The sequence below is a fragment of the Perissodus microlepis genome, chromosome 23 (genome assembly GCF_051167445.1).
Source record: "Perissodus microlepis isolate ML-2025 ecotype Zambia chromosome 23, ASM5116744v1, whole genome shotgun sequence".
NCBI lineage: Eukaryota > Metazoa > Chordata > Actinopteri > Cichliformes > Cichlidae > Perissodus > Perissodus microlepis.
Window position 1 is genome coordinate 3,830,925 of NC_140482.1, and position 26,717 is coordinate 3,857,641.

A 26,717-nucleotide genomic window follows, 5' to 3' on the forward strand; every position below is an offset into this window, starting at 1 on the left:
CAGGGCATGAAGCAGGTATGGAGGAGATCAAGACTCCAGACATCCAGAGACCCTCAGAACACAAGAGACCAAGGAAGACCAACAGAGGGGCAGCCGCGCCACTGTCCCAGAAAGAGCTGAGGAGAGCCCCAGATGAGGGGTCACTCAGCAGCCGCGGAGCAGAAGCCAGGGGGGGTTGCAGTGACGTGCCCGGGAGCTCCGCCGGCAGCCAGCTGCGCCAGAGTGGCTGAGTGACCGAGCCCCAGGCCAAGAGGCCGAGGGCACCCCACCCCCGAAGTGGCCCGAGCGAGCCCCAGGCTCCAGGCCCCGACAAGCAGCCACCAAGGAGTGTGCCGGTGTGTACCTGGACGCCCATCCCCGGACACAAAGAACCACCAACGCACGTCTGAGGGCGTCTGCCACTGGCAGGGGAAGTGGTGGGGGGAGATAGGCCTCCATACCTTGGAGGGCCTGAGATGTCCCCAGAGAGGTGGCGTCTGATACCCAACCTGACATATAGACACAGACATACAGGCACACACAGATACAAACATCCATTCCCACCCTCATGCTCTCATATGCACTTACTCAACACTCACCCAACGTGGAGACAGACATAGAGAGACACTGTACACACAATCACACTCCCCAAGCGTACTCTAAGCCCCAGGTCTTGGTACCCTTGCCCCTGGAAGGGGAAACTGCACCCAGACCCAGGTGGTGTTACCCTTTTCCCTGCGGTGGGGAGAAGCAGACCGCCCCGACTCCGCAGCAGCAGGGAGGCCCCACACTCCAGACCCCAGTCGGACGGCCAACTCCTCCTCCCAGCCCCCCGCTCCAGCAGGTCGCAGAGAACGGGGGTGTGTGAAGACTCCAAACCTCCCTCCTCCCGCTCATATGTAGTGTTGATGCATGTGTGTTCTAAGGTGCATTTAAAACCCAGGAGGGCATGGAGCTACCTGCCAGAGAGCAGCAGGTAAGCGCACAGCCCCTCCTGATAGCCCTCAATGTCTACGTGTATTTAAAATTGAGAGGTGGGCAACGACGCCAGGGGTGAGGTGTACACCCTGATGGTAATTTGGAGTCCATGTAGCGTGCCCACCCCCAAGATCCTATATGTATGTGTTATGAGAGTGTGAGTAATGTGAATGTCTAAGTTGTGAGATAAAATTGAGGCACAGGCAGCCAGAAGGGGACAGAGGGGGGGTGCCTCCCCTGCACCCTGGTGACACACCTTTACCCCAAGGCCCTGCATGTGTGGGTGATTGTGGGGGAGCGGGAAGAGGGAGGCAGCTGGAGATGGGGAGGGAAGGAAGGGAGGGGCAACTGACCCCTCCTTGGGGCCAGCTCCCCCGCTGACCCCAGTAGGCACCCCCATACTCCGCAACCCGCCAGGGAAAGGGGGCCCAGGCCCACCCGGACCGGGGCCCAGAACAGCAGCGCCGCCCGGCCCCACAGAGCCCGGGACAGCCCACCCGACCCCACCTCAGAGAAAACTGCACCCACCCCGTCATCCACTCATCTTCCAGACTACACAAGACAATAGACGCCCAGGCTGAGATCTTCCTCCACCTCTCCTGTATCTCCCCCTCCTGCAGAGTGAGTTCCTGAAGAGAGGAGAGCTCCTGCAAGATGTAACAACCTCCCCCACCAGTTGAAGAGTTTTTTCCAATTCCTGAATATTTTTGTTTTCTTCTTTCTTTTTGTGTGATGAGAAAGAAATTATTTTACCTCTCATCACAGCTTTCCCTGCTTCCCATAGAACAGAAGCTGATGTTCCGGGAGTGTCATTATAGTCTAAATATAGAGTCCACTCTTTTTTAAAATATTTAATAAAGTCTTCATCTTTGAGCAGTGATGTATTAAATCTCCAGTTTTTACTGGTGTAGTGTTATTCTTGTGCATTAGTGTTAAAGCTACAGGAGCATGATCGCTGACAGCTATAGGGTGAATCTCAGTGTCTGAAATGTCGCTCAGCAGTGAGCTGCTGACCAAAAAATAATCCAGACGAGAGTAGGAGTGATGGACATGTGAGAAAAAAGAATATTCCTTACTGGTGGGGTGAAGGGAGCGCCATGCATCGCAAAGACCAGAGTCGCTCATATACTGTTTGATTATATTTGTGGACTGCCAGTTACGCTGAGTTCCTGCTGTATTGAGCCTATCCATGTCTTCATTTAGTCCCAGGTTGAGGTCGCCTCCAAGAACAAGTGAAAGAATGAGGGATCATCAACATTTGGACCATAAACACTTACAATACATAGCTTTTTATCACGTATAGATAGTTTAATGATTAAGAATATGCCCTCTGGATCTATAACTGTATCGAGTACTGTGAAATTAATATGTTTATGTATTAGAATTGCTACTGCCCTTTGTCTAGAATTATAACAAGCTGAGAACACATTAGGAAACTCAGGTGTTTTAAGTTCATTCGAACCTCTAAGAGGTCTGTGGGTCTCTTGTAAAAGGACAACATCTGCCTGCAGTTTTTTGAGTTGGTTAAATATTTTTAACCTCTTTTCTCTGGAGCCAGCTCCATTTATATTCCATGTAACAAACCTTAGTGCACCCATAGATGTCTGTGCATAACTAGGGCTGTACGCTGTGTGTGTCACTTAGACAGGTGGAGAGAATACATCACTTGTTTGTAAATAAAGAGAAGGAGAGAGAGAAAAAATGTGTGGTGAGATGCTCCCTGAGTCTGACTATGTGTTTGCATATTTACTAATATGAGTAGGCTTGGCTTAAGTGTGTGTATCCCATACGACTGTGTGCGCTGTCTGACTGATGTAAATGTGCTGCCGTTGAGCGCATGACTGTGCGTGATCATGCTGTGCGTATGTGTCGAAATAAAGGATGTTGTTTGTGGATGAGTCTGGAAGCAGGTGATCGAAGCAGTGAAAGAAATAAAGAAAGAAACCAAGGACAAGGGTGAGCAGCACGAAAACAAGAGGGGGAAAAAGAGAAAAAAAAACGAGAAGAAAATAAAAACGTAAACATTCCAATCAAACCGTTGACGGAGAGTGACGGTGTTCATTCTGCTATGATATCACACTTAAGATGCGATTTGATACTGGTAAGTTAAACAGATGTTAATGTAAGTTAGTGTGAGTGGATAGGGAAAGGGTGTAGTGGATTCTTATCTGGTGTGAAGTTAATACAGCCACGGAGTGATGTCGGGGTCGCGGTACAGCTGTCCGTCCACGTAGAGCCGCTCCACGGAGATGACAGCGCGGGAGCCCTTCTGGATGAAGCCGTGTCGGATTGGGAAGAGGACCCTGCGTCGTTCCAGGATCTCTTTGGGGAACTGGTCGTTCACGCTGAAGTCCGTTCCTTTTAATTCCCTGCCGCGACTTTTCACCTGTCCCTAATCTAATAATAGTTTTGCCTGTTACACCTCTTTGTATGCGATCGCTCCTGCTGATTTCTGCACCATTTGGATGCTTTTCATGTGTGTAGGCTCAAATTGGTTTGATTTTTGAAGGTGCACGGTGATGTGAAATAATAACTCCCCTCAAATGTCTTAAACCAAAAGTAACAAGCCTGTTTTTGGAAATGTAAGGAGTAGAAAGTTAAGATATTTGTGTTAAAATGTAGGGAGTAAAAAAAACAAGCTGCCAAAAAAATTATTCACCTAAAGTAGAGGTACCTGAAAATTCTACTTAAGTACAGTAACAAAGTATTTGTACCTCGTTACTTCCCACCTCTGCTTCAATGTGATCATTCGTCCTATTGAGTCAGGCATGTTAATGTGAGCTGGTTCTCTGCTCCGTGGCTGCTGGGTGACCCCTCATCTGGGGCTCTCCTCAGCTCTTCCCAGGAGGGTGACACGGTTGCTCCTCCGGTGGTCCTCCTTGGGCTCTCGCACTCTGGGCCCTCTGGATGTCTGGAGCCTGGATCTCCTCCATGCCTGCTCCATGCCCTATGGCTCCCCACACCCTCTAGCAGATCATTACATGGAGAAACCTTTTGAATACAAGCGTGCTGATCCACACAAACTACAGCTTCTTTGGCTGCTATCTCAAAGCACATTGTGCGCTGTTGGTCCTGCGTGCTGCACAAAAACGTTCAATATTTAGTATTTACTGTTAGCTAGATTATTGCTGCGGTGTTGTGTTTATTATGTTGCTCTCTTTTTGCTTGTTTCTCTGTTTTTTTTCTCTCAACAGGTGATTTTTCTTCTTCTTTCCTTTAAGTGTCTTCTCTCACCGCCCCTCTTCCCCTCTGTTTTTCTTTCCCTTCCTCTCTTTCTCTCTCCCTTTCCTATCCCCCAGATGTGTCTGTCTCGTCTGTAATAACTTAAATTAAAATAAAATGTAATAAACAAATAATAATAACAAAGGTCAATCAAATGGACCAATAAGGCAAGGCCGTGATGACCCTATACTGTGTTCTCTGCATCTGTTCCATTTTTTGCGCTAATCATCACCTGCATTTATGTATATATCTACCTGCCTAGCACTTTTGATTAGAATTTTTATGTGTATTTAAGTGTTTGTTTTACAGTATGTTTCGCACTAACCGAAGCAATGTTGTAAACCTTCTCAACATTTGGCAATAAAACCCTTTCTGATTCTGATCTACTTGGTAAAGTAAATCTGTTGGGCATCTTTTTTGGCCGTCAGACAACAATTCTGACAGCTGAAGAACCAAACAGGCAAAAAACAAAAAAACATGGGCGCTAGTTCACATCTGAGGTTTCATAGAACTCGCAGAGCTGACTTTGACAAAATCCAAAGATCGACTTAACCCTATAATGCCTTTTGTATCATATTTGATACAAGAGTTTCTGAGATCTCTATCTCATCAACATCATCGATACTTGCCATAATTTCAAAATGTTATGGACATGCATGCATGTGGCCCAGCGTCGGCCCAAGCACAGGAATGCAGCTTAGTTTATGCTCGTTATTTAACAGGCACTCTAGTTGACATGGTCCCAAACGGTAAGAAAATAACTTTATTTATATTATATCATTATATTTATGAATTTCTTAAATAGCAATTTCTTTAATAGTTTAGATGTCACAGTTAATGCATTCATTATTATGTGAAGATGCCGCCTGTTCTGTTATTCTTTTGTAAACCGGGAAAGTCTTGTCAATAATACGTGTTGAAGAAAACAAAAGGATCACTTGTGCTCATTTGTTTTCAGAAGATGAGATAGAAGAAGAATGGGACAGTCAGCACAAGCAAATCCACATGTTTTTGGTCGTTCCATGTTTTCTGTATTTGGTCCTGTTTCATTCAGAAGCAGCTATGTTTTCTTTTTAAGTGGTTATCAGAGTGATCCCAGACCTGTCCCTGGTTTCAGGCTCAACACTGTTTGAGATCCTTTTGCTCACCTCTAGAGGGCTATCAACCTCCATATATGGCCTCAGAGATACATGGATCCAGAGCTGGCCCTTCATAGTGGACTATATTAATGCGGCTTAGTTTATGAATTCATTAATATACGTGCATTTTAGTTGATATGGTCACAAACAGTAAACAACATATTTATAAATGTCATAAAGCAAATAGCAGTGTGGTTTAGATGTCATGTACTGGGTGATACAGATTCATTTATACCTCCAACATACATCCTTTTCCCTTCTCGTATTGTATTAATTCTGACAGATAAACACAAGGAACTGATGATTTTATGGTGAAAACAAATTCCACTTATTTAAGTCAGTTATAGGAAAAGTCTCCGTGTGATTCTGGACAAAGATCAGAATATCGTTACTGTCATTGTAAAAGTACAACAAAATAAGGTGCAGTCCCTGCAGTGTCAAAAAGAAAAAGGTTAAATAACAAGAATAATTTAAAAAATGAGCTTGAACAGCCAGTGTAATAAATAAGTAAAACCTTATTGCATGAAATAATAAATGCTGGTGATCCTTCACATTATCAACTGAAATGTTCACTTTTTAAAGCATTACATGAAATAAAATCCAACACATGTTAAGCCAAGAGTTCAGTTTGTTGAGGTCTTTCTATGAGTCGGTATATTTTAAGCTTCTGTTCCCTAAAGAAAATCGTAGACTTGCGTGAGTAATGCCTAAAATATAAAATATTTTTAGCATTAAAATTTTTACATTTACACGTTTTAGTCAGCGTTCAACTTGATGATGTTTGCTTTGTAAAACAATCATTTTGGATAAAACAGCTGCCAGCTGCATCAGTCAAACAGTGAAACTAGCTGTTTCCTATTTTGTAGTTGACAGACATTTAGCGAGCCAGTATCTTTAAAGTTAATTGGCACTAATGATAAAACCGAATACCGTTGTTTTTGTAGCTGGTGAACAACAGCAGTGGAGACCAGTGTTAACCAGCAAACTCTGAGTGCAGCTAAATGATGAACTTTATTTATTTATCAATCTAAGCTTACATTTTAAAATAGCCACAATGTTTTTATTATAGTGTTTGAAATAGTTCTGTTCTGTCTATACAGAAATGTCACAGTTACAGTTAGGATTGTACTACCTGGATTTTAGACTATCTAAAATGCTTACCATTATAATTATTAGTAATTATAATTATCATTTATAATAAAAATAATTAATCACCTTAAAATACTACTATAATATTATTAATTTCTACTGCAGTTTCTATTGCTGATTCGTAATTTGTCTGAAGATAACACCTTTAAAACTTAAAATTAAGATTTTTATGTTTAAGGGATTAAAAAGGAAAAACTGCATATAAATAAACTGATGATAAGGATGATGGACCAAGTGAAAGGAAGCGCACCCATGGGAGAAAAAGAGAAAGAGAGTAGAGAAAGGTCAGAAATGAGGATAAACAGGAGAAAGAGGGTGAGAAAGAAAACGTGTAAAAATGTGAGGGATGGAGAGAGAGTGTGTGTGTGTGTGTGTGTGTGTGTGTGTGTGTGTGTGTGTGTGTGTGTGTGAGGGTGTGTGTGTGTGTGTGTGTGTGGGAGAGAGTGATTTGTTTTCAGTGAAAGGTGAGGCCACTTAGCCGAGGCGTAGAGCTACAGCGGAATCTATTACCATGTGTCAAAGGAAACACGAGAAGGGCATGACCTGATTCTGTGTGTGATTGGTGTGTGAGCGAGAGATGAACGAAGGCAGAAAATAAGAACATGGGTGTACTGAATATGACCGTGTGTGTGTGTGTGTGTGATTAAAAGGACAGAGGCTGTTTGCACGCATTTCCAGAATCTATTCTTAATATTCTTATGTATTTGGATCTCATGCTGCATAGCCTGTAGCAAAAAGCAGTGTATGTGATTCTAATGACTTAACATGTAATTGTCACAGTTAGCAGGCGCTGACTGTGAGGAGTGAGGACGAGACGGAGACAAAGACATCACTGAAACACATGAAGGGCGAGGGAGACTTAAACATGGGGGAATCTAATATACAATGAACTATAACTGGGCAACCTAGGAGCTTAAGGTAACGAAATGAACTTAAACATAAACCTGGGTCAAACGAGCCAGGATCGTGACAGTACTGGGTCCAATAGCATTCACAGTGTGTTCAGAGATACTTGGGTCTGTGTGACGAGCCCTGACTTTTACATAAAGGCAACCAGAGAAGCCCCTCCCCCAGGAGACACACAAACAGAAACACCTTCCTCCTCTATTTAGCAGTTTAACGAGATAAACTTGATCAGATCACCTTTCTGCACTCCTTACTGTCTGAAGAATTTTGCAGTATTATTATTCTATTAAAATAAATATCTAGCATATTACCAAAAATGACTTAACATTAGCTGAGAATGACGAGCAGTAGAGAATGTTTTTAACCCATGGCTTAAGGAAAAGAAGCAACAGTATAAAAATACCTCGCTACACATAAAAATATCAACATAAAAATAACTGTACATCAGTCCATCCACGTTCACTTATACCACTCAGGGTTACAGGCTCTGAAGCCTATCCTAGCTGTTGAAAATAAACCTATCAGTCATAAATGAATTCATATTACTGCTACATATGTTTAAGTTTGAACTCTTTTTGCATATGTTGCATTCTGTTTGATGTCCAGCATCATACTGTATCTATCATATGTTTGTGGTGGTTGTGCTGCAAGGACCATGTATTTACTCGCTTATCCAAATAATTGAATTCATGTGTTCACTTCCACGACTACAGGTGTATAAAATCACGTACATAGGCATGCAGACTGCTTCTACAAACATTTGTGAAGGAATAGATCGCTCTCAGTTTAATTCAATTCAATGTTATTTTATTTATTTAGCTCCATTTATTTAGCTCCATTTTGGACAGTTTCCTCTCAGGTACACCATCTGCAGATGCTTCCTTTATTCATGCAAAAGAAGATGATTCACCCCTCTGTGAATCGCTACCTTATTGTGGTGGAGGGGTTTGAGTGTCCCAGGGATCCCAGGGGCTATGTTGTCTGGGGGTTTTTGCCCCCTGGTAGGGTCTCCCATGGCAAATTGGTCCTGGGTGAGGGATCAGACAAAGAGCCATTCAAACGACCCCTATAAGTGCCCGAGGCGTCTAGTGGCCGGGCCTTAGCCCATGGGGCCAAGGCTTGCTGCCTGTACGTTAGGGTTTTTCCCAGTGGACCAGAGGGTTTGTCGCCTGCACCTTTGGGTCAGGGAACGGGTCCTGACTATGCATCGAACGACAGTTCAGAGAACCCAGGCTTTTTAGAGTCCCTGGGTGGGGTACTGGAGGGTGCTTGACCTGGGGACTCTGTCGTCCTACTGGGAGACTTCAATGCTCATGTGGGCAATGACGGTGAGACCTGGAGAGGTGTGATTGGGAGGAAAGGCCTCCCAGATCTGAACCCAAGTGCTGTTTTGTCCAGCAGAGCTTCAACAGCACTCCGAGGGAGACTGGGAACACTGAGTCTGAATGGACCATGTTCAGTACCTCCATTGCCGAAGCTGCTGCACTGACCTACGTCCACAAGGTGGTTGGTGCCTGTCGTGGTGGTAACCCCCGAACCAAATGGTGGACACCAGAGGTGAAGGGGGCCACCAGGCTGAAGAAGGAGTCTTATTTGGCTTGGTTAGCCTGTGGGACTTTGGAAGCCAAGCAGAAAACAGCTTGGATAGTGGCTGAAGCAAAAACCTGGGTGTGGGAGGAGTTTGGAGAGGCCATGGAAAAACAGGACCATGATTGATCCTTCGTGGAGTCCTGACTGAATGATGTGTGGTCGTAATGATATCCCCTGCCTGCGGCGTGGGTGATGTGACCATGAGTAGTAATACTCCTAATAATAACTAATAATACCCCATTTAGGAAAATCAGTATTAATGTCTTGTGTATCCACCGGGGGGAGCAGTGTGGAGGTGCATTCATTTACAGACTTGCTACACTATATATGTAATCCTTTTAAATTTGTTGAGGGATTCGATAATTGTGCCAGAATCAGCCTTCTAATGAAATACTGACATAGATGCACATTTGAAGCAAATAAAATACAGGTTGTGCACTCCGAACAAGCCAGGCAGAAAGGGATTGTTATATTCTATGATTATTACTGATTTGTGTTTCTGAACATGAAAGCATGAAACGATTAGTCATTGCACTGATAATGTTCTTATATAAAATGAAAAATCACATTTTAGAAGTGCAACAATATGTATACATGTGTGTGTTTCTGCCAGAAACATGTGGCCCTTTATTCTAAATATTTCTGATGATTAATAAGGTCAGTGAAACGCTGCTGTAGGAGTGAACCACAAAGCTCTGGCACTGTGCTTAAAACTATTGTTAATTCCCTCCATTTACGTTTTCCAAATAAATTAACAGTGATAGCTTTGACCATCACAGTCATGCCTGCTTACTCAAGGTGTCTGCCGCTAATCTTAGTCTATCGTCTTTGTGATTTATTTTAATACCCTGGTTCAAAAACGTGACTCTGTGAAAGGGAGATCCCAAATCCAGCAACTGGTACATGTCCCACAAATAAGTGTCCAACCTGCAGTATTTATTTAGTTATAGGTGGAAAAACTCCATGTGCTGACAGGTAGGGGAGAATGAACAGTTATTAGTGTTCAGCCTGGTCCTAATGAGCGACCATACAAACAGCGCTCGCTGTCCCCACAGAATACAGTTTGTTTCAACTCTGCAGTCGGGAGAATCTAAACAACTGATACCTGTTTTATACATTTTTCACATTGTTTCTTGGGATTGTGCAATCAAAGCTTCATCATCATCATATGACCCCACCTGAATGTAGAAACCATGTAAAATTTAAAATACGATGAATAAATAAACACTTTAATAACACAATTTGTTACTTGTATCAAGTAGATGTCTTAACAGTAATTTTACTGTTAGGTAAGTAAGAGCCGTCTACATTATAACAGTATTTATGTTACTAATGTTACATTATTAATGTTACATAAATAATGTATGGATTGCAGTGAATTGGCCGCTGTGAGCCACCCGTATTTTAACTCTCCTTCTGCACATCTCAGATAAATCACTGCAGTCATTTCACAAACAGGTAAGAGAGCCCAGACAAATAGCTGCCCCCCCCCCCACAGAAGGCCGTCGACTTCCAAACCCCGGCACAAATATCCTCTCTATGCTGTGATTTTAACACATGTAAACGGTAATCCAACAATCATTAACAAAAGGTATTTACAGAACACTGTTATAAAATATATGCTTGTTGTTCAGCTGCATATCATCACCTCTTAATGATGTGAAATAAGAGGCTTCTACAGAGCAGACCCCCCATCTCTGTCTGGGAAACTATCTTAGTGAAAGTCAGTGATGCGTTTTGTCCTTTCAGAAAATTTATCACAGAAGATTTTTAGATTTTTACATTACTGTGAAAATATGCACCACCACATGTTACTCAAACTGGTGTTAATAAATCTGCAAACTTTGTGACATCATGTTGAATTTAGAGCAGAGTGTAACTTAAAAATGTGTAGAGGTAATTCCTACTTGAGGGAATGATCTATGCCTGTATAGATTTAGGTGCACTCAGTCAGAGAAACGTCTTCAGCACAGAGCTGCATTCATGAAAACTCCCACATCATTTTGAACTTCATTAGTAGCATACCCCTCAGTTTAACGTTCTCCTTTCTAGCAGTCATCAAGTCGTCTTTTCATTAATTCAACACATTTCTTAGAAATACGGAGACATTTTTTTAGAATACAAATAAATGTTAATTTTTTACACAATATGCATCGTTAATGAGACTCAAAGTTCATCAAATGCTTGTAAGCTACTACATGTGAGGATGCAGAGAGGCTGCAGCAGCATTTGGTGCCTTAGTCAACACACCTTTGGGTTTGGAAATTAACAATGTAAAAAAACAGCAACGTTGAAGAAGAAGAGGAGGACACGGCAATGGGTAGATGGATATGAAAATGACTGAGCAGACTTGACAGGCAGGGGCCTCATTGATTCTCCTCCCTGCTTCCCCATCCCATCATGACCAGAAGACAGATAGTGGTGAGGTGGCCTGTATTTGATTAATGGGGTAATGGCCTTGCAAGGATGAGACAGATGGAGAAATAAGGAAGAGGAGAAAGGCAGAGATAGGTAAATTATCTTTTGGGAGGAAAAGTTCGATAGGACTTTTTATCTTTGGTGTATAAATACATACTACACTTTAAAAGCTGCTGGAAGATGAAGACAGTGTTCAAATAATGCAAGTCCAAAATGCAAATATTAGAGCATGTGTCAGAGAATAGAGAATATCATCATGACACTTAAAATAGGATATTATTGCAGTTTCACATATGCTGCAAAATGCTGAGTACTGCAATAGCATATATTGCCAAACACTGTAAGTTGTTACCTTTATTCACCTGCAAACTACATCCTGGGATTATCAAATGGTAAATGGCCTGCATTTGTATAGCGCTTTACTTAGTCCCTAAGGACCCCAAAGCGCTTTACACATCCAGCCATTCACACACTGGTGATGGCAGCTACGTTGTAGCCACAGCTGCCCTGGGTAAGCAACCACCACCAGTAGGCAAACATGGGGTTAGTATCTTGCCCTGGCATGCAGCCAGGAGGCAGCCTGGGATCGAACCACCGACCTTCTGATTAGTAGCCGACCTGCTCTGCCACCTGTCATCTAAAGCTTTCCCCAATGTTGCATGCAATGTGTGGAATGTTGTACTATTACAGGTATATGTTGTCAGTCATCTGTAAGATATTAAGGTATTATGGTCACATATGATAAAAACCTTTCTTCAGGTTAAGTGTGTTGATTGATAAAATGTTAGCTTTGCCATCCTTGGCTCACGTTTTTTCAGCATGGTGGCGAGTGAGACAAGCCCTCTGGTTCAAGGTTTTTCCAGACTCTAATAATAATTATACTTTGATATGACACTGTTTGGTAATCCCATGTGTCATATTTATTGCCTTTGGCCCACCATCTTTGCATGTTCTCCCTGTGTCTGTATGGTTTCTGTTCAGGTATTCTGGCTTCTTCTCACAGTCCAAAGACATGCAGTTAGATTTACACCTATGGACAGAATCTGCAAGTAACCTAATCCTACTGAGTGTGAAATGTTGTCTCAGGCTCCAGATTGGGGAAAAACGGCAAAAGAAATGTTTGGAGTTTATGATCTGATGTCGAAATTACAAACCTGGCAGCATAGCATAGCTTGACAGATCTAATTTCATTTCATGTGATTTTATGGTTAGTTCCACATTGAATAAGTAAAATCGTGTGCCATTGGTTCTTACATATAAAGCTTTGATAACAGATTAAAATGAGGGATACGCTTTTTGGTAATTTTCCAGGGCCTTGGATTGTTGTTTTAATTTCATTAATTTAAGTGTATTTTGGTGCAAAAGAAGACAAGTTTAAGAGGATGTTACTCGAAACACTGAGAGATTTACAGCTCTTTGATGATTTGGTCCAAGGTCACGACCTCCATTCTGTACGGACTGAAGAGTGCTGCAATCTATATCACTTACCGTGGCTGCTACCTGCACTTGCATGCACTTGTGTATATGCTAGTGGTTAGAGTGGCCTCAGATGGTCATGACAATAAATAATATCATAAGTACCATTAAAGTGAGGTATAGATGCTGCAGACAGATGATGTACTGGAGACGTGTCCTCCACAGGTTGGTGTACCAGAGCTCTGCCATTACCACCAGTACAGACATACTTCGCTCTGTCTGCTACTATAAAAGAAAGTACGTGTGTGTGTGTGTGTGTGTGTGTGTGTGTAGGTGTGTGTGTGTGTGTGTGTGTGTAGCCACCCTTTGCTTTGATTACTACGTTGCACTCTCGGCCTTCTCTCCATGAGCTTCATGAGGTCGTCACCTGAAATGGTTTCCAACAGCCTTGAAGGAGTTCCCAGAGATGCTGAGCACTTGTTGGCCCTTTTGCCTTCACTCTGTGCTCCATCTCATCCAAACCATCTCCACTGGGTTTAGGTCAGGTGACTGTGGAGGCCAGGCCATCTGGTGCAGCGCTCCACCATTCTCCTTCTTGGTCAAACAGCCCTCACACAGCCTGGAGGTGTGTTTGGGGGTATTGTGCTGTTGAAAAATAAATGATGGCATGTCTCCCAGAACATCTGGCACAGGACAGCTGTGATGAAAGACAGGGAGGAACTTTCTGATAATAACGTGGAGTCTGGGTCCTGTTGTTAAACGAAAAGAAGAAGTTATACTTGAAATGAAGTCCTGTGGTGTTTTTAAATCTAACATTTTATTTAAAGTTTCCATCTCACCAGTCTGTAGAGTGCTCAAGTACACAGTGGATCTAAAATGACAGCATGACGACCGCAAATTGGCTCACGGTGGGAGTGGGATTACATCAGAGATGGTTCTGAGCCCCTTATTGTTTGTGATGTGATAGACAGACTGACAGATGAGCTTAGTCAGATGTCCCTGTGGACTATATTGTTTGCATTCTTCCATTCCTTAGTTATATCAAGTTTGCCAGTGCTATATGGTAAAAACAGCCCCACACCATGATGTTCCAACCTGCAAACTTCACTGCTGATATTGTGTTTATGCAGTGCCTCTGACCTCCAAAGGCACACATGGCATAGTAGTGAACTCGTTGTATTATGCCATCCAAAGAGTTCAGTTTTGGTCTCATCTGACCAAACTATATCCTCCCAGTATTTCAGAGGCTTCTCTACATGCTGCTCAGCAAATGCGCTTCAATATGCTTTTTCTTCAACAACCTGCTGATTCCAGGTTTTTCTTGAGACCTTTTCTGATCATTCTTTTCACTCTGTCTGAAATCTTGTGGGGGCATCTTGTCAAGGTCAGTTCATGGTAAAATTGTGATTTTTCCACTTCTGGATTATGGCCCCAACACTCACTGCTCACTGGAACCTTCAGTAGTTTAGAAGTTCCTCTGTAACCAATCCCATCAGTATGTTTTTGTTGTTTTGCAGGTCTTGAGCTCATTGGTTTTAATCAGAATCAGAATACTTTATTGATCCCTAGGGGAAATGATTTACCCATCGTGAGCTTCTTCTTGTGTGAAACCTTGGTAATGAGACTGAACTGAACCATCTGATATTAATTTGATATTAAGTGGCACGATTACTTTCTAATTACTGATAGACTTCAGCTGGCGTCATGACTTTCTATGGCTTTTTTGAACCCGCCTTTGTTCACTGTTCTGAAAACTCTTTACTTCCAGTCATTCAAAAACGGCTCCTTTCTAAGGCTACGTTCACACTGCAGGCGAAAGCGCATCAAATCCGACTTCTTTGACCCTCTGCGACCATCTATCCGATCATGGTGTGACAGCGTGAACGGCACAAATCTGATATTTTCAAATCCGATCTGGGTCACTTTCGTATGTGGTCCTGAATCCGATACATATCTGATGTTTTAGAAAGCTGCTGTTTGATGGTCACGTCGCACTAAATCCGTCTTTTACATCACTGACACAAGACAGACGCCAATTATCAGCTCCGGAGAAGACATCGCGAACGCTTCCTGTCCATCCAGTGTAGATGTCAGTGAAACTGTTGGGAAGACAACGTTGGAGAAACGTGAACATTTTATTTGTACTGTATAATCTGCAGATTATCCTTTGAAGCAGCGCTCCTCTAAAACAGCAATAAGGATCATTATTAGGCCAAATGTAGATAACAAAATAACTTTATAACTTAAAGCAAAATTGAGAAACTTTAAGTCTGAAACAAGTCTTTATGTTAAGGCCGTCAGTCAAACAACACTGTTTGCTCTGGGTCTAAACAGAGCGCGTCGTGTGTGACGTCTTCTTTTGCGCATGCGGCCGCTTTGAGCGTTCACACTAGAGCGCGTTTGCTGTCGCATTTTATTTGTAGTGTGAACGAGCAGACAAAAAATCGGATTTGATAAAAAAATCTGAATTGAGCATCAAGACCTGCAGAGTGAACGTAGCCTAAATGTCCTTTTGCCTCCATTTTAAAAACCAGCTGTTCATTTACCATCTAAAATGTGCCTCGATAAAGAGATAACCAATGTTTAACCTGACTCAACACTTCCATCTGAAATAGCACATGTTTGGTTACTTCAGTAATTTTGTGAATACTTTGATTGTTTTTTATGGAATAGATCATTTAATGCTGCTAAAACCATTTAGATATTTGGCTGTTAAGCTATGAACTCCAATCCTGCAAGTAATACATAGACTATGTCTTTGATTCAAATCTAATCAGAATCTAATTATTATCTGTCTACTTCTCACACCTTCATGCAATACACATAACACACACATTTGCACCTGCACAATCTCCCATTCTCAGAGAAATTCAATGATTGTGCAAATGGAGCAAAAATGAAATATTGACCCTGGGGATTCATGCATACTCATCAGTTTATGTGAGTTATGTATGAATTAGATATGCTAATGAAACTGGACAGGTTATCAATAAGAGATATGGCAGTCCAGCTAAAGGGAATCAAGATGTTTGAAAGGCCCGTCAGCCCCTTCACTTTGCTGCCAATGTAAAAAAAACAGGGTGTTTAAGCAGTTATAGTGAAACTGGTTAGAAAACAATAAGGTTCAAAAAATATGAATATACTGAAAAAATCCTACATAGCTACAGATGTTTTTGTCTTTTTCATTTCATTCATTTCGTTTTTCTCTGTAACCATATAAAGTTACAATCAAACAATCAAACGAAAATGCAGACTTGCTCTGTTGAGGCTAATCGGCATTAATAAGAATATGACACTGTAAGACGCTCCAGCTGACCCATCGGAGGTGGGTGCTTGTGACTTGGCTGAAGATGCTGTTTAGGCCACCCCGTGACAGGAAATGATTACCGTCTGGCTTTACTCATGTTTTAGCTGATCCGAGGTCCCCTTTCTCCTGGGTTTTATATAATAAATGATAATGCTATGTGCCAAGATATGCTAAGAGTGCTCCAAGGACTTTTGCTCACTTTCATTTCAATGCAGACTTGTAGGGAAAGACGAAGATGTTTGTATCAGCTTGCTAAATGAAGAAAGTCTGGAATAGACGACTGCAGAAAACTTTATAGCAGGCTTATGAACTTTTTACTGAGGCCTACAGGCCGCTGTGCTGACCTGCTGTTTTCTGTGTGTGTGTGTGTGTGTGTGTGTGTGTGTGTGTGTGTGTGTGTGTGTGGCTGTGAGTGTGTATAACGGCTCACCAACCATTTCCCTGTGCGCAGATTGCAGTGGACGCAGTGACCTGCTTGGTGGGAGAGAAGTGTTGAAAATGGATAACCCTGACATGTGGGAGGCCGGGACCTTCATTAGTGCTGATCTTTGGTTTTCACTGTGAATAAACACACTGAACTGTTGTTGTTATTGCCTGACCTGTGATTCTGGCCAGTTACTGTATCAGCAGCATGCCAGCTTTGCACATCCCATGAAATTCGGTGTTCCTCTTAAACATGAGGACAACTGGCAGACGCCCTTCACCTACGGTGGCAAAGACGCGCATGTGTGCGTTAGAAATGACGTTTATGGGCTGTATGAATTGTCGGCTAACTTAAACCAGTGGTCAAGTGCAGCACACGCTCAGACACGCACACACTGGACACTTCTTCATTAACAAAGAAACATTTCTATTGATCTGGTCTACAGCTACGTTTCATGTTACAGCAAAGAAATATGTATGGGGAGCACTAAATGGGTTACTGACACACTGGTGAACGCACACATACACACACACATTCACTTACAGTGAAAGGGAAACTTTTTCCTCTCTCTCACTTACACACATCCAAACACATACACACAGAATGACTGGTCAGTGCTAAGCAGGTTAGAGTGAGTGAATTAGTATTGACTGGCTCCTTACAGCATTATCTGTGGCTGCAGCTTGCCACTACTGTCAGAACTGCGTGTGTGTGTGTGTGTCTAAATTAACAGGATTTCTATGAAGAAATTTCATAGTCTGAACGTAAATGCCACCTTTGTTTAAAGTGTAGTTTTTATCTGATCTGTATCTCTCTCCTCTCCCATTGTGATCATGGTGTGTGTGCCTGCGCACGTGTGTGTGTGTGTGTGTGTGTGTGTGTGTGTGTGTGTGTGAGGGAGAGTCAGAGATCCTTTAGCATCATCACTGTCATAACGGAGATTCTCCACAGACCTAATGCAGCCATCACTCATACACACTGCCAAGGGTTATTTGTGTGTGTGGTTGCAGGGGTGGGTTGGTGGTCTGTCATTTCTCTGTAAGGAAGGAGGATTTATAGCAGTTTGCATTGACACACAGTGACAAAGAGAAAAAGGAAGGAATACAAAAGAGTGCGGTAATAATGAGTGGGGCTCATGCTAAATCCCGGGACTATGTATCATCAGCCAGGTCAGGGAAACAGCAGGACCTCTGTGAGAAATGTCTCCACATTATGTGAGATTATTTTCATTTTTCAAAGAAAGTAAAAACAAAAGACAGAAATCTTAAGATATTTCTCCACTGAAATGTTTAGAAATCAATTTTTTCATTTGACATTAAAGTTCCACTTTAGCCCTAGCCCCTCTCACCTGCAGTAGGTTTTATTGTAAAAGTAATTGATGGGAATTCACGAGGTTTATTGTCCTTTGTCATTTGGACCAGAATCCCCGAGTCTGCTGATGTTACGTTGTTGTTCTGAAATATAATACTTAGCTTAGCATGCATCCAACCATGCCAAGTTCTTGGGCGCCTGGGGACCCACCTGGTGGGTCGACTGAACTGGTGGTTCAGGTTGTTGCCAGGGCCTCCCCCGTTCTCCTGCTGACGTTGCCGAGGTGTTTGGCCTTTGGTACTCTCGTGGGCTGCGGGTGGCCCGGATCTCCTGGATCCATCTCTGTCTGCAGCTGGCTCCTGATGCGTGACTGCGGCTTCCCACCCTCCTTTTCAAGTATATTTGATGACACAGACACTCGCTCTCACACATGCACACACACACACACCACAAGACGATTGTTTATTTATGTATCTGTGCATTTTTGTGTGCGAGTGAAATTTTCCAGTGGTCATTGTTTGTCGTGTTGCCTCTTTTTCTTTAATACATATTGTCGTATTGTGTTTCCTAGGTTACAGTATATTGCTGTACATGTACAGAGACATGTGCACTTCAAATACCAGCAAACGTATTGTGATCGTAGTAATTAAGCCACGTTTCCTTTCAGGAGTCCTCTTGTGATGTGGAAAACCATACTTACTCCATGGTCACAGTCTGTTCTGATCGCATTAGTTTAGTAATTGAAATGTGAAATGAAACGTGAGACACAGAGTGAGTACATCTCTATATGATAAATAGCTAGTGCTGGACTTCAGCAGACATCAGTCAGGGCTGGCCTTGCTTCAAAACCTCAAACAATGACACATGTCAACCATAATCACACATGATATCCACCCTTCCACCTACACACACAGTCTCCGTGTCCTGTACATCCATAGCAATAATCCATCAGATCTACCTTCATTGGAGCAGAGCTTTAATCAAACCAGCCCCCCTCCATCCACCCAGCTCACCCCGTCAGCCACGGTCAAATCCAATAACAGCTCAATACTCATAGTGATTGATTGGCTTCCAATCCAATTGAATCTCTCTGAGATGTGGGTGGGAGGGGGACACGGGCTGCCTTGCTCAGTGCCATTATGCACTGGCAGCAGAGCAAAGTGGGGATGAGAAAGGAGAGACAAGACAGAAAAGAAAGATGGCAGAAGAAGAGATGTACTGAAGAAATATTGGAAGTGCAAGAAAGAGAAAAACAAAGAGGAATGACCTTGCATGCTGTGTGTGTGTGTGTGTGTGTGTGTGTGTGTGTGTGTGTGTGTGTGTGTGTGTGTGCCAGGTCCTGTTTTAATTGCCTTATTAGAACTTGACTGTAACTTGAAAATGCATAAGTGCTCGCACACTGGGAAGGGGAATAAACATTTCCAGTTTGTCCGTCTGTCTGCCTTTTCCACAGCAGAAGCCATGCTGACCCAACCTGCACGAGCTCACAAAAACTGATCAAAAGACAAAACTGTGTCGTGGGTTCATGTCATGTTAGCAAAATGAATGAGGACAGGGTGTCCCTTGTCAACTAGCTAGTCTTCTTTTTGGGGATCATGGGGATCCCCCTGAAAGGCTGTGCAGGAGGCTGAGAATGCCACAGAGCTGTAAAAGAGCCCGAACAGGAGGCTCTGGCAAGGAGAATGAAGAGGAGGCTGTTGGAGCTGCATGGCAAAGGCTGCAGAGGCAAAACGAGCTGACAAAGAGAGCCACGTCTCTCTGTTCTTACTGGTTACTGGACAGAAATGAAGGTTTGATCAAACACTGGAACTCCATCCCAAACAGTGGATACACACAAACCTGAGTGTGCATATGAACGTTTCACAAACCATCATTCATCAGTGTTAACTGGAATCACTTTATATTGTACACAGAACTAATTTAGGATTGCCTCAGACCATCAATATGAACACGTGATGAAGGCCTGGCTGTCTTAGACTGTAGAAACATGCCTTTAAGCTGAATGCTAACAATAATAAACAGGACTAATAATAACTATATTATTGTTTGTTACTTTTTAACTATTATTTCCTTGAGTCTTTATTCATTTGTTAATAAATTATTTATTATTATTATTTTGAATAAATTAAAGTATTAAATTACATGTAATGGAAACAAAATCCTAATTGTATGTGGTACAGACTTTAAAATGTAAACATACAGGATAAGGATTATTGTTTATAACTTTTTTTTTCATGCACAGTGGAGAACCTAGACAGAGGCATGGGACATAGAAGTAAAAATTAAGATGTTTATTCTATACAGAATAATAAAAATATAGTGTTCATAGTTTAGCAGCCAAGTAATCTCCTTATGGCTTTGTCTTCTTATACTCTTCAAATTTAATTCTCAGTGGGCATCTGCAGAAGAGAAGGGTTTTATAAAGCGTAGCTACTTTTATGCATAGACATTCCATTTTTTCCACAGTCAATATTTAAAAATAACTGACATTTTTAACATATTTAATATAAATTGAAAAGCAGGAGGCAAAATTGTTTTTGTGAAATCCCATTTTGAAACCTCAAGATTAGTTTGCAGTGTTGCTGTTTTGGTATTTTGAGTCTGGCTGTAAAACTGCAAGAAACAAACAACAAATTCCCAAATATCTTTGGGCCATTTCAAAGGTGGTTGTGATGCGTTCAAAGGCATTAACGTAGCCGTGCGTTTCACTTTCCCTGAAAGGTATCCTTCCAGCCTGTGACAGACTGGCAGGGTCAGTGTTTGGGACCTGATTGGCAGTAGTAGCCTCCACCCCTGGTGTCACCCTCCAACTGAAATCTTGTGGGATGTTTTTTTATAAACTGCTCCCACTTCCACCATTAAACCTCCAGAAGCAGCAACCGTTTTGCCTTCCCAATTATACCCCCTTCCACCAGCTGCTCTGACAGACTGTACTTCATCTCTGCCTTCCGTGCATTCATTGGTACAACAACATCAAACAAATTAGCCACCAACAATAAATCTGCCTTTGTGCACTGATCCAGTTTATCAGTGCTGGGGTGTTGTGCAAAATCATCCAAATCAAACGTCATTGTGGGAGATCTCCCTCATGTATAAAAACTGCCACCCGACGGCTGCAGACACCCCACAAAGCACAGCAAGCAAAAGAAATGGAGAAAACAATTTGAATTAATATATAATAAATGCATCATAAATCCAGGAAAAACAGCAGCATGACGGTATAATACAAAAAATGTGTTTGATGCTAGGCAGGTATGGTCACTGTCACATGTGAAGAACTATTATACAGCTTTATGGAGATGATTTCCTGAAGCGTACTTTATGGTACCAAGGTTTAATCAGCCTGAGGGAGAAGGAGCTCTGCTGCCTCAGAAGCGTGGCGTGGAGCGCGTGTGATTGGTTGTTTGTACACAGCATCACTGCTGGTCCTCCAGTCTGTAATTCAGGGTAAGGCCCAAGTACCTTCAGCTGTCCACTGTTTCCACCTCCACACTCATGATGCTGATGGGCGTAGTCACAGCTTTTTTTAATGGTGGAATCTCCTTTGGTGCCCCAGTTTTACTAACCACCTCATTAGAATTTCAAAATATTACTACTAATATAGTTAAATTACCATCTGTTATATTCCCCAAAATATTTATTGTTAGCTGACAATGACAAGCGGTCGAGGAAGTTTTGAATCCATTCCTTCAGGAAAAGAAGCAGTAAAACACCTCACCAGACATAAAACTGGATTACTGAGCATTTGTGCATAAAATATCAAAGGAAAAAAATGAATGATTCTGCAGAAAAATGTTCCTCATTGGTGTTAAATATGTTTAAAGTTGACCTCATTTTTAAATACTTTAGTTCAGTTTGATGTTCAGCATTATATTCTATAAATCTGTGGTGACTGTCCTGTAAGGACCACACGTCTATGAAGAAAGCAGTTGTTCACTGACTCAGAAACACAGGCCAACATCTTGAATTTTGAAAAGGCATAGATTAAAAATGTTAATGAAAAACTTCAGCTGATTTAACTGTCAATATCCACAGAGGGGATTAAGATATGCATGAAAACGACTGTGGAGTGTTGGTAACACAGCTGGTTATGCCATGGCCCTGAGTCTGTGACTCAGTGCTTTTTGTTTTGATTATAATTATCTTGTGTTTCAGGTTAATTCTTGTAAAGATTTTCTTCTTCTTAGGGGTTGGTTTCTGTTTTGTATTTTTGAGTTCCTTCTGTTCTGTGCCGCCCTGGTCCCATGGCTCTCTGTCCCTCCCTATTTCCTCTTTTACTTTGATAGTGCCTGTCCTGTGTCTGGTGTTGCTTCCCCTTGTCTCATCAGCTGTGTTTCCCTCCTCGCTCTCATTCCCTGATTGCTCCAGTGTGTATTTAAGCCCTGTGTCCTCGTCTGCTTGTTACTGGTCCGTCTGTGTTACATCCGTGCTTTTCTCCTGTCATGTATTTAATATATATTCTTAATGCTTATTTTCTGATTATATTGTTTTATGTATTTTAGTAATGAAGGCTTGTAAACCAAGGCCACTTTTGACTCACAAACTAAGAGCTCAGCCAGACTGAAAAACAGGAAGTCTGTGTGCAGCTGTACAAGTATTAATAAATACATGAAGCTAGACAGAAAAGAGGAAGCTACTGACATATAAGGAGTTGTTTGTATCGGAACTTAAACTGTGTGTGACGTCTGAAGTGCAAAATAACACCTATATGAGACTCATCTTGAGCTTCTAATGTTAGAGACTCTGCAACTGGCTTTGGGCTGTGCAGGGCTCTCTCTTCCGGAAGATGATTGAATAAAAAATATATAAATGTTTTGACCACTCTGAGTCGGGTTTTCTCTGTTCTCTCATGGGGATCAAAGAATCAGGTTTAATACTCCCTACTTGTCATCCCCCATGTTACCTCTTCTTTAAGTCCCCTTGCATCTCTGGTTTGCTGGTTCCGGTTCCTTGTTTCTTAGTTTTCCCAGTTTAGGCTTCCTTTAGTTTCTGTGCATGCCCTCTCCATTTCTGTTTGTATCCTCACCTTGTAAATAAAGCTCACTTGCATCACAGCCAGTGCATGCATTCTGGGTCTTTCACTCACTACGCTACACATCTGCTTCCACAGCTGTGACAGTACAGACTGACCACAATATGGACCCAGCGGCATTCGTCCCGCCCGAGGAACTCCAAGAGGACTTTAATGATTCTGTGGCGAGGTTGGTCGACCTGGGGCTCATGAGGGGAGGGGGTTTTGTAGCGCTGTAGCGAGGGTACCGCTTCCCTGCCCAGCCTAGCGAAGGATGTTCTGCCCGGCCCACCGGAGGATTTGCGGCCCGGCCCACCATTTGTGGTGTTGCCCAGCCCGTCGGTGCCATCTCCAATGGGGAAGTGGCGGTCATGCCGCCGGCGTGTCACCCCTCAGAGCAGCCAGCAGTGGTGAGTGAAAAGGACACTTTTTCTCTTTCGGACATTGGGACTGTTTATTCGGGGGTTGTTTTTTGTGTGGCAAGTGAGGATAACGGTGGTTTTCCTGCTTCCCCTATGACCGTTGTCACAAAGACTGCTGTTGTTGAGCCCACATTAAGTGTGACGTACTGCGTCCACTCTGCTTCTTCCGAGCCTGGAGTTACTATGACCAGGACTGTTTGTTTAAAAACTGAGACTGTTAAGGACGTTTTTTCATCTGCTCATTCAGAGAAGAAAGTTAATCTCACAGAAACAGTTTTTTCTGACTCTGCTCCCATCACAGCCACCACTACAGTCACCTGCTCAGGCTTCTACCCAGTCACTCACTCAGCCTATAGCTCAGCCGGTAGCACTGCCGTTAGCGCAGCCTGCAGCCCGTTTTGTTATCTGTTCAGTCTTTAGCTCAGACACCATCTTCACCCACTCATTCTAAGCAGGGAGCAAATCCCATTAAGACTCTAGCTGTTTCTCAAAAGCTGGACTTTTTAGAGACTGTTACTCTCTCCAGGGTCTCGCCAGAGGCTGAGTTTCAGCTCTCAGCTGACTCTGGATCCCTGGAGACTAAGTAGCCAGCACAATCTTGGTTACCTGGGAATTCTGCTGACCAGGCGAAGGCGTCGGGGTAGGCACAGTGGTCGGCTGGTTACACTCAAGCTCTCCTTGGTGCACCATCCCAGTACTGTCAAAGGAATACACAGATTATTTCCTGGAGTTTTTGTGCATCGACGTTTCCTGGACCCTATGGATTCCTGCCTCATCCCTGTGGATGGCCAGGATGACGTGCCGCTCCTTCGTGACCCCTGTTCTCCTCGGCTCAATGTGCGCCGGGCAAACCTCCGCAATCTGAAGCCGCTGTGTCGGGCTCCCTATGCTGCTGAGACTCATACCTCATCCCCAGCTCCTGTAAGGATTAGCCTGCTATTTTAACACACCAAATACATCAGGAGAGGAGGAGGTGCGGCGGCTGTATTTAAAAAAGGATTTTAAATGTAAACAGTGTTTTTTCAGCCCTGGTCTTCCAGCGTTGAGCCCACGTTTTGAAGTCACAACTCTTTGCTGTAATTTCTCGCCCCCTAAATACAATCAAAATTTCATAAATGACTTTTCAGAATTTCTAGCTGGGATTATGCCCAACTACAATCATGTTCTTATTGTGGGAGATTTTAATATCCATGTCTGCTGTCCTGACAAACCTCTGGTGAAGGAGTTTTTAAGCCTTATTGACTCTTTCATCTGGTCCAGTCCGTACCTGGTCCCACACACCCTGGTTTCAATCTTCTTGCCTAACTATTCTGGACTCTGTGGCACCATTGAAAACCAGGCAGCCCAAGGCTAAAACCGAGCCTTGGTTTAATCACACCACTCGGGCTGTGAGGGGGGAGTGTCGTAGAGCTGAACGCAGATGCAAGAGAGACAAACTGCAGGTGTCTCTTCAAATCCTAAAGGACTGCTGGCATCTCTATCAGGATACGGTCAAAGAGGCAAAAAGAAAATGTTTCTCTAAGATCATTTCATCCAACAGTCACAATCCACGTGTGTTATTTAACTCTACTGACTCAGTCTTAAATGCTCCACAAAGTGGCTGTTTGAGGCCTCTCATAAACTAATGATTGTATGTGTTTTTTCATTGAGATGGCTGCAACCACGCGGGCTCTCATTTCTTCCCCTGAGTCTGACCCCTCTGTTTCGATCCCTTGCTCTGCTGTTTTCAACCAGTTTGAGCCTGTGACTCTTGCTTATTTAGAGGATGTGGTCAGCTAAATGATCCTGTCCCACCACGATTTATTTCAGTCTGGGGTCCCGCAGGGCTCAATTTTAGGGCCTCTGCTTTTTCATTATATTTACAGCCCCTGGGAACCGTCCTCAGAAGGCATGGATTATTCTTCCAATGTTACGCTGACGACTGTCAGATTTATCTGCCTCTGAAGCAGAAGGTTGCTTTCTCTATTAAACCACTGCAGACATTAAATCTTGGATGTTCCTAAACTTTCTAAGATGTAATTCAAGCAAACCTGAGCTGATTCTGTTTGGTCCTAGTGGACCTTGTGAACCCTCGTCTATTGATTTGGGACCCCTGGCAGAGTATTTTAAACCTGTTGTTACAAACCTGGGTTTAAAGATGGACAGTGATTTTAAATTGGACACTCAAATTAGGGCTACTGTCAAGTCCAGTTTTTATCATTTGTTATTTTATCATTATTCTTACCATTGCTTGGCAAAGGTAAGACCTATTTTATCCAACGCCGCATTTTGAAACAGTAATCGATGCTTTTATTTCATCTCGTTTGGATTACTGTAATGCATTGTATCTTGGAGTTAGTCAGCATCTTCTCTCTCGTCTGCAGCTGGTCCAAAATGCTGCTGCACGACTTTTAACCAGAACTCGTAAAAGCGAGCACATAACTCTCATCCTGGCTTCACTCCATTGGCTGCCTGTATATCTTAGAGTTCATTTTAAAATTCCAATGTTTGTTTTTAAATGTTTAAACAGTCTTGCCCCACCTTACCTCTCTGAGCTTCTGCATCTTTACTCACGCCCCAGGTTCTCAGCTGTACCCAGGTCCAAGAGGAAGCTCAGAGGGGACAGGGCCTTCTCTATTGCTGCTCCTAATTCAATTCAATTCAATTTAATTTCATGTATATATCGCCAAATCGCAACAACAGTCGCCTCAAGGCGCTTTATCGGGGGTGGATCTAGAAGGGTGGCATGGGGTGGCAAGTGCCACCCTAAAATGATCCCTCGCCACCCCAAGTGCCACCCTAGTTTTGCATATGACAGTGTTGTTTGTTAAAATAAGCATTAACACTTTGAGGGTAGCTACAGTCAACAGTGAATATAAATGCTAAAACTGAATATATTGCATAGTGTTCCCCCCTCCACCATTAACAAATGGCTCAGCCCATAGCACAGACCGGCCTTTTTCTTGTTTTCAGTAGCAACCGATGCTTACGATTGTGCCAGAGCACATTTTGAACAACACCATGGGAATTTCAGATTTCACACAGGTGGTTGGCAGTCACACTCTGGAAATGGAATGAAGGTGAGTGTTATTAACCCTCTGTGGTCCACAGACACGCTGCACCTCCAAATCACATGAAATCACATTTAAGCTGACACAGCAACAGGCTGCAGCCACGCTGAGTCTTTCAAGCCGCGTTGAAAGGTCGGACTTTGAAGTTTTAAAATTTTAATTGCAGGCCAGTAAATCTAGAGTTATGATGAATATATATATATATATATACATAAAAAAAAAAAACCACCCAGCACGCCCCTGCGGGCGGTTTATCCTTCAAGCTCGGGTCCTCTACCAGAGGCCTGGGAGCTTGAGGGTCCTGCAGTATCTTAGCTGTTCCCAGGACTGCGCTCTTCTGGACAGAGATCTCTGATGTTGTTCCCGGGATCTGCTGGAGCCACTCGCCTAGCTTG